We start from the raw sequence: 13,390 nt of genomic DNA, 5'->3' as shown, positions 1-13,390 counted from the left end.
AACATTTTCAAACCGTGGATGCTTGAATCCATGTATAAAAAATCCATGTATAAGAAGAGCCGACTGTACAGTCCATCCATCTAGCATGTGGCCTTCCTCTCTTTCTACTTCCCTCCACTTTTTCTAGCATTATTGTCTTTTCTATGAGTCATGCCTTCTGATGATATGGGCAAAGTACAACAGCCTCAGTTTGATCATCCTGGCTTCCTGGGAGATTTTAGTCTTGATCTGTTCAATGACCCATTTATTTGTCTTTTTGGCTGTCCACGGTATCCTAAGAACTCTTTTCGAGCACCACATCTGTAATGAATTGATCTCCTTCTTATCCACTTTCTTCACTGCCCAGCTCTCATATTCATACATGCTAATGGGGAATAAAGTGGTTTAGATGATTCTAAATTTAGCGCTCAGTTATATAGCTTTTTTCTTTAGGATTTTTTCTAGTTCTTTCATCACTGCCTGTCCTATTCCTAGTCTTCTTCTGATTTCTGGATTACAGTCTCCTTCCTGAGAATGTTTGATCCAAGATACAGGAACTCTTTTACTGTTTCAATTTCCTCATTGTCTAGCTTAAATATATTTAGGTCCGTTGTTGTTGTTGTTGTTGTTGTTATTATTATTATTAGCATTAAGGCTGTCTTTGCACTTTCTTCTTTGATCTTCTTTAATAACTGTTCCAAGTCTGATATTTTCTGCTAACAAGTATTTCTGCTAACATATATTAGATTGCTGATATTCCTTCTTCCTATATTTACTCCTCCTTTTTTCCAAGTCCGTGCTGCTCTTCATATAATATTTTTTGCATACAAGTTGAACAAATAGGGTGATAGAATGCATACTTACCTGACCACTCAACCCCCTTACTCAATTGGAAACCATTCTGTTTCTCCATATTCTGTGCTAACATTGGCCTCTTGTCCTAACTAAAGATCTCCCATCAGGGCTGTTAGATGTAGTGGCACTCTCATGTCCTTAAGAGCCATCCATATGTAGTTGAAGATTTTGTTATAGTCTATAAAGCACATGCTGATTTTTTCCTGGAATTCCTTGGTGTGCCCCATAAGCCATTGTGTGTTTGCAATGTTCCTTAGTCCCTCTTTGTTTTCTGAACTCCACTTGCACTCTGAGATTTCTTTCCATGTGTGATTGGAGTCTATGTTGCAGAATTTTGAGCATAATACAAACAACCAACTCTACTGGCAGACTGCAAGTAAGAAATGGACTGGGTTTCACTAGGTCAGATATAGAAGCAGGGCTTAAACACAGTTGCTAATCTGAATTAGATTCACTGGATCAATTTCTGAGTGTCAATTCAACAGTCATGTAAATACTATTGATTTAATGAGTTTACTCTAGTTGGGACTAGTAATTACTGTAGATTCGTACTTGCCTGTACCGGCCAAAAACCCATTCCTCCCACCCACCCATTCTGGTGTCATTTTGTTTGGATGCCAAAACCCAATTCTGGTGTAGACAGTAAACACCATGTCCCAAATGTTCCACACCAGAACCAGGGCATAAGGCTCTTACTATAGAGTAAAAAAAACCCTTACCTGATGCTTTGGATCTTTTGGAAAGACCTGGAGCCCCCTGTCTCCATCCTGCAGCAGTTGTCTGCATAGGTATCCCACTGGGCTGCCTGGCACAGGTTGCCTCAGAAGCAAGTGACCCATGGTGGTGGTGAACACCCATGGAGACAGCCGTGGTGGCATGGAGAATGGCCAAGGTAATGGGAGGAATGGGGCTGCCAGTCAGCATCCTGGCCATTGCAGACAAGGCCAAGGGTTCTGGCCTCCATCTGTATGATACCAAGTGTATTTTGAAATGTGCATAGGAATGGCTAGTGGTGGTTGGTTGGTTTTTTTTTTAAAACAAAACAAAACAAAACAATGTGTTCCTTGCTAAATGCAAAGGAGGGGCACAGAGAGACTGAAAACAGGCCACTGGGTGATGATGTCTTCCCTGTGTATGTTATGAATACCTTAGAAAAATACCACAAACCTAGTTTTAGTGACAAAATGCAGCTCACTACATCTTATACTTTAATCCCAGCAGAACTGTTTCCAGCTGGTAGGAGATCTGGCTATAAAAGTCCTTTTAATATTAATGAACACCAGATTTGAACATTTCAGTATTAATAGAAAGATACAGGAACACATGCCCAAACTGATTTAGAAATAGGCTGAACACACTCCACATAACTGAGGTATGAGAGGCTGTATGAGATGGCTATAAAATAAAGCCAGGGGTGGTGGTGGTGCTTACCATATGTGAATGGTCTACCATATATAACAGTAAAAATGATGGCTTTGGTTCTGTCAAAAGTAGAAGATATCCATTTAGTATTATGAAATAAACACACATTTCACTTGCCCAAATCACTGAATTCCATCCTAAAACTTTCACAGTTTCGCATGGGGCTGTTGTACAGATCCCCCCCTCCATCTTAGGAACACATCATGTTGCCTTGATAAAATGGAAGGTTCCATCCGTTTGCTGACAGAGGACTAGAATCAGTGTCCCACAATTTGCAGTGTTCTTCCAATATAAATCAAGAATCATGCACTGAAAGGCAGAGTGAAGAATGAGCCCACCAGCTCTATTGTTAAGACCTTTTCTGCTGGGATCTGAGGGTCCAAAGATGGTGCTTGGTATTCCAGGATATAAAGCCTAGAGAAGATGGTCTTCTCATAGTGGGATGCCTCAGGTCCAATACTGGGAGAAAAGCAGGATATAAATTAAATAAATGAATAAATTGTGCATAGCAGGGAAGGGCAGGCTTCAAGTTTGGTGATTTCACTTTGTTTTTGGATAGAACAACTGGGGGCCCACCCCCCTAAGTCTGGTGCAAAAGACCAGGGACCTTTTACACTAATAATAATAATAATTTGTTTTATTTATATCCTGCTATTCCAAAGATCATAGCGGTGAACAGCAAGTAAGCTAATCAGCAAGTAAGCTAATTTGCCCCCAACAGTCTGGGTACTCATTTTAGCGACCTCGGAAGGATGCAAGCCTGAGTCGAGCTTGGGCCCTTTTGCTGGTCTTGAACTCACAACCTTGTGGTTTTGAGTGAATGGCTGCAGTACAGGCATTTAACCACTGTGCCACCAGGAATTATAGCATTATGATTCCACTTTAAGTGCCATATTTCCATCCTGAGGAATCCCAGGATTTTAGTTTAGGGAAGGGTACTTTGATTTCTTAGCCACAGACCCCTACTGCCTCACCAGACTACAAATCCCAGGCTTCCATAAGATGCAACCATGGTAGTTAAAGGAGAAATCATGGTGCTACAATTTTGTTGTGTGAACGCTGGCATTCAATGGACTTCATTGTCCGTCTACAGGTGTGGAGAGATTTGCTGTGGAGAGATTTTAGTTCATGATTTCCATTGTGAAATTACTGGGAATAACAAAACCTTGCTCATTACTACAATTCATTCAGAGATCTACCCATTGTTTCCAATCTACCTTCTATATACTCTTAATATAAAGTTTTCACATACACACACCAACGATAGCCTTGCTGGTCAATATCTTATCAGGCGGACCAACCAAAATGTTCTGAATTACTATGTAGAGTGATAAGTCTCCGATAGCATGGATCATTAACAATCCAAGGTCAAGAAGCTTCAGAAGGGGAAACAAATGAGAGACACACTGAAAGATTGCTGGGGTCCACTTGTAAGATAAGGAGTATCATGAGGAGTAGCAGACATTTCTTCCAGCACCCAAAGTGGGCTCACTTTTTCTACACAGAAGGTGTTTGCTCTGCAAGTACACTTGAGTAAGTTTGCATTAAGCTGCAGGTGTTTTCAGCTTGCTCCTCTGAACACTTTCACCCATAGCTTAGCTCTTTTTGCTGCCTTCTCCAAGAACTTTATCATACACAACTAGAAAAGTGGAATTTTAACAATATAAAAGTGTCTTTGGCCAGTACATATCACACAAAATAGTGTCTGTCATGATGCCACCTTGCATTCCTTTCACAGTGCACCTTTTCATTGATGGGAAAAAGTTGTTAATAGGTTCTCGCTGCTACTCCATTACTACCTTTGTGTGATAGGTCTCTTCTGTCGCAGTTCTGCTTTTCAGGCAGTCACATGATGTTTGTGGGCATAATTCTGATCTTCTTCCTCTCTCCCTCCTCTCCCTTACAGTGATTGTGGGCACCAACAGTTTCCTGAAGGTGGCTGCTGAGTGGACATTCTCATGACTGCTGGCTTCAGGAGGCAGTTGTGGGACTGCTATGTAAATGTGTACACAGCAGCCCCATGCTTTGGGAGGGGGAAGAGGAGTGAATGCTACTGCCAACACCTTCCTAAATCTGGCTGCTGTGAACATGTTCATATAGCATTGGGCTTTGGGAGGTGGTTGGCAGCTGCAATTGCTCATTCCCTTCCTTTCTCCTGGAAGGCGGTGTTTGGCAATGTGGAAAGAAGATCATGTGACCATGGATCACCAGAGCACAACTGCAGGGATAAGTGCAATAGGAAATGATGCCAAACTGGTAAGCCTCCATTCTTAAATGTGCTTGATTGTGGTGGGACAGCAGGCTGGTGTGATAAAGTCCCAAAAGCACCACACAAAATATTACAAAAGTGAGCACACCTCAACTCTTCCTCAGGCTAGGCTGGAGGGGGCATCTTTGGAGGGTCAAGGAGTTATTAAGGAATCCTCCCCTGTGCCTCTAGAAACTTCTCCAGGGATATGAATCTTCCTCTTATACTTTGAGTAAAAACTTTCAATTAAAAATGAAATTACACCCCCCCCCCCACACACACAGAGTGGATTCTAAACCAACAGCTTTGGTTTTCAGAACTGTAGCTTTGTGGAGATACAAGAGGTTCTGTGGAAAATTGTCCCCGCCACCCATACCCATCAACATTTCACACATGCAACCTAAGAGTGAGGAAAAATGGCACAAGTTATTACTGAGGAAGAACAGGCAAGCTAGGAGAGGGTGCTGTAGCCATTTGCCTTTGCCTGAATCTACAGGGAAGAGAAAGAACTTGCTCCCTCCTCTCCTTTCCCTCTTGCTGAGTTACATGAGTGCAAGCTACTTTTGCACTTTAAATTCAGGTTGGTTCTTATGCAATACCAAAAGGTTTCCTACAGAATAAATGCCATTCAACTCCTTAGGACTTCTGAGTAAATATACATAGATTTACCCTGTTTCTAAAAAAGTGTTTTCTCCATAGAATCTGGTGAATGGACAAAGTCCCCAAAATGTTTTTTGGGAAAAAGAATCAGGTTGACAGGCTATTTTTTTTACTAAAACATTAAAAATTTAGGCAGCTGTAAATGTATATACTATACATAGCCTCACTTTTAAACTTGCATGGCTGCATGCGTCAAAACAGATTAAGTTTCTCTTTTCCAACAAAGTGTATACTCTGAACAGCAAGCTGAAGCAGCAACTACATGAAATGAGGAGGCTTCAGTGTCTAAAGGATCTTCCTATTAACCATTTAGCCCCTCCCTGCTTTTTCTTCTGATCTATAAGATTTTAATATGATCTCCATTTCAATAATTTATTTATCTCTAAGTATCATTGGACAAAAACTTCTTAATGCATTGGAAGGCTTTCTGGGATCCTGTTCCTAAAATTAGAGTTGTTATGTCTGGTGGAAACACCCAAACAATCTTGTTTTATGCTGGTGTAGCACTTTTTCCTATGAGATGGTACCATGGTGCACCTTAATCTTTGTGTCCCACAAGTTGAGGCAATGCATTGTGAGAGAACATGGGAGAGGGCCTTCTCTGCTGTCCTTTTCTCCAGAGGGTTGAAAACTGTACCCTAGTTGCAACTCATATGACTTCAAAATCAGTTGGATTAATTTATTCAATGTCACAATTATCTTATTATATATCTAAATTCTATAGGGTTGGAGGAGAAAATCCCTCAGAAGATTCTGGACACATATTCTTTTTTAAAATTATTTTTATTAAGGATTTTAAAAGTACAATAAAACTGCAGAAATTAAAAGAAGAAAAAACTACTGTATAAGAAAAGAAAGAAAAAGTGAAAGAAAAGAACAAAGAAAAAAAATGACTTCCAGTCTTCCTTTCAGTGGTTATATTAAACATATAGATATTGCTACTTTTCTATTTAAAGATTACAGCTATTCTGTTCTCCCAATAACCTATTCTCTCTGATCATGAAAATCAAAATTTATCAACTTTCTTTCTTATCACAAAAAATCCATAAGGTGTTTCAGATCTTTAAGAAATGTCCCAAAAACCATTCTCTAATCAAATAAAAATAATTTTTCAATTTCTACCAATTTTATCAGTTGCCATCATCATTCCTCTGTGTTGAATTCTTCTATCTTTTCACATATAACAATCTTGCTGCTCTAATCATATACTAGATTAATCTTCCCTGCTCTTTTCCAACTGTACATTTATCATTCCAAAAGGGAAAAGTTCCAGTTTAATTGAATATTATTTTTGATATCCTGTACATCAATATGTATATTTAACCCCACAACTGAAAACATATCCAACATTCTTTCATAAGCACACCTTTCCAACATATATGCATTCTAACTGAGCTATTTATCTAACACCTTGTAGCAAAAATACATCATTTTCTTTTTAAAAATCTTTTTATAAAAATCCTCTCTGAAATCCTCATGACATACCATCTATACTTGACCTCATGTGTAAGTCGAGGGCAGGTTTGGGGGTCATAATCATGGATTTTAACAGGACCTGAGGATAATAGCAATAGCAATAGCAAGTACATTTCTATTCTGCTCCTCACTGCACTTAAGCATTCCCTAAGTGGTTTACAATGAGTGTAAGCTAATTGCTGCAACAAACAGGCTATTCATTTTAGTGACCTCAGAAGGATGTCAGGCTGAGTCAATCCTGAGCCCCTGGCTGGTATTGAATTCACAACCTTGTGATTTGTGAATGAGTGGCTGCAGTATAGGTATTTAACCTGTAAAGGGGAAAACCTAGAGGCATATAGCAAAGGATCTAAAGGATGAAGCAAAGGAAAACAATGCCAAAGAACTTATACAATTCCATACTAAAGGCAGGATGGATGAAAGAGTAGAGGGTGGGCCAGTGCTTTCAGGACAGATTGCACTCTTGCCTTTCACCAGGGGATGGTTTCCTTTTTTTATGAGACTTAAAAGAACAGTACCCACATTGACCCGTGGATAAGTCGACTCAGGGTTTTGAGGTCAATTTTTAACTAAATTTTCTAGATTTATACATGAGTATATGCAGTATTACAAATCTCAGTCCCTTTGATCCCGTATTTCTCCATTGATTCATCTGTGCTATAACTAAATTCTTAACCCATATTGCCATACACTTTTCTAACTTCTTGTAGCAGCAATCCATAATTTCTAAAAATTCGTTTTATAAAAATTCTCGTTCGCATCACAATATAATACAAATCTCAATCCCTTTGATGCCATGTTTCCCATTAAGCCATATGTATGTCATAGTCAAAATTCTTAACCCATTTTACCATACCATCTTTAGCCTGTTCTTCATTTTATATTTAACTCTTGATTTTCCCCCTGATTTACAAGCTTGGAGACATCCCCTCATACTGAAATAGTACATCAGTTGTCAAAACAAATATTGTCAAAAATGTAAACATCCTTCTGAGCAAAACATTCTTTTTCATTACAGAAATCTCCCTCAACAATAACAAATTTTAAATTTCCCATCCTAAAATGTTCTTCTCAGCTCGACTCCATATCTTGCCAAAATTATTTTGTAACATCATGCAACATAATAATCCACATCTTGACAACACTCTAATAGTCAACTTTCTTCTCAGTTTTAAAAGCAATTCCATCCATCAACTCAATATGAACTTTCAATATTCCTATTTTCCATTAACATAGAGAGAGAGAGAGTGCAGTGATCTTTTCACAATGCCAAATTACCCAAATCTTTTTCTTTCCCCTTGACAATTTGATCTTCTATATTCTCATTTTCAGCTAACATTGAGCCTTCCAGAACAGCAACATCATCTGATAATACCAGATTATCCAATCAATTTTCCATCCTCCTGTTTACAATTTCTATTTCCAAGATTTTGACTTTATCATTACAGTGGTACCTCGGGATACGAATTACCCAGCTTACGAATTTTTCGGGATACGAAAAAATCCCATAGGGATTTATTGTTTCGGCTTACGAAGGTTTTTTCGGGTTACGAAAAAACCCCGGCGCTGTTTTAAATGGAGCCGCGGCTCCGCCGCGGCTTTTTTTCCATTAGCACCTATGGCAATTCGGGTTACGAAGGTTTTTCGGGTTACGAAATTAGCCGTGGAACGAATTAATTTCGTAACCCGAGGGAGCACTGTACTTGGTTTTATGACTCTGATCAATTGCTTTAGTGGTTCTTTGATTTTCTTAAATTCCTTAATTTCCTTAAATTCATTCTTTATGTCTTGTTTCAAACCCTCTTTCAATTTTGCCATATCATCATTTCTCAAAGATTTAATCCTCTCCAACAACTTCTTCAGAATTTCTAGCCAAGGACATTGCTTCATCTTCAGCAAATCCAGCAGTTAGAGGATTAAAAACAATAGCAAGTTCCTTGTATTTGTTTTTTTTTATTTGCCTTTGTGAAGCTCATAGTTTAATCCCAATGTGGTTTCTGTACATCCAATAAGCCATCTGGTTGTTTTTAGTTTTTTTTCCTCTCAAAATGTAAACAATCCACATTATCATGATGGTATGGCACTCCTGCTTTGCAAAATTCAATATTCACAAGACCAAATCATCAAGAAATATACTTAAGTTAGAAAGAAAAGTTTGAAAATCTGGAAAAGCTGTCATGTGAAATGGATTAAGGCTCCTTTTTAGAATGTTTCAGATCATGAAAGTGTATGCCTGTATCCAATTTCCGATTGCATAAAGTGGAATAGATGTGTTGTAACTGAGCAAATATAATGGGTTATTTTTTAAAAAGAAATATACTTAAAAATAGCTTTTATCTTCTAAAATTGATGTCTCTTTATCTGTTCAAAACTTTATACAGCCACATTCCTATAAAGGCTTTTTGCTTTTATGCTGAACATTTGTCAGATCTTATTTACAGAAAGAAGGCAATTCACTGACACTTCAATCTCACCTCTACAGAACACCCTTCCCATCCATGAGACTTTGGTTCAGTCCCTCACCCATGCCAGCAGATGAGAAAAATGCTCATGCTCAAGGTCTATTAGTGGGTGGCAACATATGCAAAGTTATGTGCATGCACCTTCATTGACAATAATGAGAAAGGGTGATCTGTGGACACTTGAGTCTGATACTGTAGGCCCACTGTAAATTAAACTAGGGAAGAAAGTATTTTCACAGGTCCAGTGTCCATAAATGCTTAGATGATTGAGCTTGGTATTACTCTCAAGCTTCCCCACTGCTCAACTTCCATGAGGCCATTATGAATTTGGCAGTCTCGTTACAAGGAGCACTTTTTGAAGCATGCACAGGCAATTTCCAGAGAAGGAGAGAATGTGAGATTTCCCACACATCCTCTAAAACATATGCTCCTTGCAAGGAGAGGTTTTCCAGCTGGAATTCTCATCCTAGTTGGCCATTACTGGACTCAGTCATATTCTTTAAGTCTTCAGGCACATAGCATTGTAGTAGAGTCTGTTTTACTGCAGGACTGGATTTACACTATAATACTATGAGCTTAAATTTGATTAGATAGTGCTCAGGCCATGGCAATGTCTGTCCCCAATATCCAGATCACCCATAATAGATCATATCCTAAGGCAAAGTCCAACTGAGGGGATGCTCTCTCTTACGCACTGGGCTGATGACCAAGTATAATAGTCCTGTGGATTTCATGGAAGTCTTGTAATCCTATGGTGGACCACTCAGTAGCATCACAAGGGGGAGCAGTGTTGCCGCCCACACAGGGTGACACCAGGAGCCCTAGTGGCGCAGTGGTTAAATGCCTGTACTGCAGTCACTCACTCACAAACCATAAGGTTGCAAGTTCAATACCAGCAAAAAGGCTCAAGCTCGACTCAGGCTTGCATCCTTCCGAGGTTGCTAAAATGAGTACCCAGATTGTTGGGGGCAATTAGCTTAGCTTACACTTTGTAAAACACGTAGGGAGTGCTTAAGTGCACTGATAAGCGGTAGAGAAATGTACTTGCTAATGCTAATGCTAACACTCAGCTGTCCTGCATGTGCTCCCTCCCCATGCTGTCCCGTCCTTTTCCCCATGAGGAAAAGGATAGAGTGGCACATGGACAAAGAGTACACCCCATCCCCAGAAGCCCTGCCCCAACACTATGTGTGAGATGCCACTACTTTGGGTGAATGCTGAAGTCTCTTAGAACCAAATTCTAGGGATTCACTGAGATTGTGCTGGAGATCTTGTCAGCCAGCTTGGTTAGGAAGGGTGTTGGGCAGCAGGGTTGCCAGTGTACCAGATGTATCCCCAGTAACCCCAGTGAAAAGTATAGAGAGGAAGCTTCTGAAATGAGCAAGATGGTATTTTATGGACCACAGCTCTACCATGCATATGCTATAATATGAACTGACCTGATTTTCAATCAGCAGCACCAGATAAGCCCCCTGCCTCCCAGTTAGTTACCAGATGTCTATGGAAAGAAGAATCTGGAATATAGTACTATCAAAGACTTTGTCTTCCATTTATGTTCTGGATTTGCAGATGTAATTTGCCGTGTCTTTTCATTATTAGCCAAAGTTGAACAAGTTAATGGATGCAAAACTGCACTTATAATTTGCTTTTTAATGTTCCTGGAAAACAGACCACTTTTATCAGAATATGTATTTTTCAGAAAGATAGCCAAGATAGTCTCTTTCAGTCTGAAAATGCATTGTTGGCACAGGAGGCTTGAATCGTGTCTTATTTTTGTAATAGGTAAACCTTTAGTATCTATATACATGTCTTTGATGTATAATAAAGTTACAGATCTCCAGATCATGCCCTTCATTGTACTCTTGTTTTTTACACATAGAGATTGAGCGAGAGAGAGACCCTGACAAGTGAACATTTTCCTTCACTTTCCTGACTATCTTTTTGATAGCTCAAGCTCAATAAAATGTTGCTCTTGTCACTGTTAAAATCATTTGAGAGACTCCAAACAGGACATGGCTTTTAAAAATAATTAGTTTTTTCCCTCTAAAGCAGAACTTATAAGAACATATGTTTCTTGCAGACATTTCCTTATTTGCAATTTCAAGGTGTTGGGGGGATATCTTGGCTTCTGCAGGGGTGTATCCAAACTGCAGAAATAATGCAGTTTGATATCACTTTAACTGCCATGACTCTTATCATACAGAATCCTGGGATTTGTAGATTGATCAGGCACCAGAGCACTCTGACAGACCTGACAGAATATCTCTGTTGTTGTTGTTGTTCTGTGCCTCCAAATAATTTTTGATTTATGGTGACCTTAAGGCGAACCTATTATAGGGTTTTCTTGCCAGGTTTCTTCAGAGGCTGTTTGTCATTGCCATCCTCTGAGGCTGAGAGACTGTGACTTGCCCAAGGTCACCCAGTGGGTTTGCATGCCCAAGTAGGGATTTAAACCCTATTTTCTCAGAGTCATACTCCTGTGCTAAAACTGCTATACCTCACTGGCCCTCACCAAACTACAAATCCCAGGATTCCACAAGATGGAAGCATGACAGTTAAAGTGGCATCAAAACTGCCTTGTTTCTGCAATGTGGAAGTGCTACAGATCTCCAAGTAGGAAAGCAAGTATCAGAGCAGAGAGCACTGGAAGAAGAGAAAGTTTGGTTTTTATACAGGAGGTGGCTTTAAAGCCTGGACGCTCATACCCACCTATTCCCAGGTGCACTAGGGTTCCCCGGCTTGGCGAAAAGACATGTGTGTGCCACTTGTGTTGTGACTGTGCAACATTGGTTCACCAAAATGCCAGGAGTGAAAGGAAAGGGTTGGAGAAAGACTAGATGGAATGAGTGCATGATACATGTGGCCATTTGGAGTAAGACAGGGAGAAGATTGCCAGCAGTGGGACAGGCAAGGAGGAAGCTACACAGGCTGGTAGCAAATTGAGCGTGTCGCTCCCCCATAAGAATTCCAACCCCCTCATGAATTTTTCCTTTCATGCCCAAATTTCTAGCATTAGAATATCATTTGCACCTACAATTCTTTTATTTGCTGTGTTTGCATTCCCACAGTAACTTTGCCTGTCCCTATTCTCTGGATGCCTACATTGTATTTCTAAATATTCAACTGAAATTTTAAGTATCTGCAAGGCTAGAAATTTGGGTGATAAAGGAAATTTTATTGGAGGGCAAGATCCTGATTTTTTTTGGGGGGGGGGGGCAATGCCCCTCCCATAGCTACACCTCAAGCAAGGCTGGAATGTGGGATGTCCCCTCAAATGGTCTTTGTGCATCTTCCAGTGTTCATCACGATTAGCTATGCTGGCTAGAGTTGGTGGGAGTTCAGTTCAACATCTGTTAACCATACAGTCCACAACCTCTGATGTAAACTTTCCTGAAACTTGGCACAAGTCCTTTTGTACTAGAAGAGGAGGGCAGAAATATTTTTATAAATAAAATAGCAGTATGTTATTTTGTGTGTGTGTGTGTGTGAGAGAGAGAGAGAGAGAGAGAGAGGCTGCTTGTAGGGTGAAGGGAATATGTTTTCTACAGTAATGTGAATATTTTTCTGTTTCTCCACTTATTTTCTATTTCTCAATTTCCCACTGTGCTCTAAACTGAAACCTTCGGTGACCAAATATCATAATGCAGTTTATGAACAATTAAACACAATATCTTTGTGGAGATGTTTGTTTATGACAGATGTCTTTAAAAGAGCTGTAGAAGCAAGGCTGCTTAGCAGAATATAAGATGCCTACATGAGCTATGACAGGTGCTTGATGTCATGATCACACACAGGAGTCATTTGCTTTACTTAATGCAAAAAAAAAATGCATAAATTTATTATCACAGCTCCAGGAATTTAAAAAAAATCAGTCTCAAGGTGCCCTGCTTACCTCTCACTCTACTCATGAGTTGGAAGAAGAGGAGGTTCCAGATTCTCCTGCTTGTTTCTTCACTCACCTCCAGTACATGTGTACATTTTCCCACCCCACCTGATCTGTGGAATACCTGATATTTTGGTCATTATAAAATAGTGATGGGAATCCTGCAGCCCTACAGATGTTGTTGGACTGTAACTCCCGTTATTCCTCACCTTTTCCAGTGCTGACTAAAGCATCAGTTAGGAGTTCCAGTCCAGAATATCTGCACAAATTCCATGCAAGCTATAGATTGTGGTATTATCCAAATACCAGGATCCCAAGAGGACAACCACAATTATTATACATTGGGGGGATTTTATTAGCTCAGTTGAAAGCAGCAAGAGGGCTTGAGCAACTGAAATGAAGATC

The sequence above is a fragment of the Sceloporus undulatus genome, chromosome 1 (genome assembly GCF_019175285.1).
Source record: "Sceloporus undulatus isolate JIND9_A2432 ecotype Alabama chromosome 1, SceUnd_v1.1, whole genome shotgun sequence".
NCBI classification, from domain to species: domain Eukaryota; kingdom Metazoa; phylum Chordata; class Lepidosauria; order Squamata; family Phrynosomatidae; genus Sceloporus; species Sceloporus undulatus.
This window is presented reverse-complemented; position numbering follows the sequence as displayed.